Raw genomic sequence first — 220 nt, forward strand, 5'->3', positions numbered from 1 at the left:
CGGAAAGTCTAAACCTTGTCTGTGGTATTCTGAGTAGGATTCAATGATTGAATGACTGTGACGAGCTTCAAACTCCTGAGGGCTGGGCGTTAGTGACAGACGCAAAAGAATCACTGGATTCTATTCCGGCCTGATTGAGCCGACAGATGGATAGCCGTGCCGTGACAGGGTGCGTTGAACATTTCCACTGAGAGGATGGGAGGTAGCCACTGACAACGGT

General features: G+C 50.0%; 1 protein-coding gene across 1 annotated transcript in view; it reads left to right on the plus strand.

Annotated features, from left to right (window-relative positions):
* Window positions 1-220, plus strand: part of LOC107470895 (uncharacterized) — a 15,795-nt gene that overhangs the window by 1,973 nt on the left and 13,602 nt on the right. The gene's annotated exons all lie outside the window — the stretch shown is intronic.

Source organism: Arachis duranensis, chromosome 10 (genome assembly GCF_000817695.3).
Source record: "Arachis duranensis cultivar V14167 chromosome 10, aradu.V14167.gnm2.J7QH, whole genome shotgun sequence".
Taxonomy (NCBI): Eukaryota; Viridiplantae; Streptophyta; class Magnoliopsida; order Fabales; family Fabaceae; genus Arachis; species Arachis duranensis.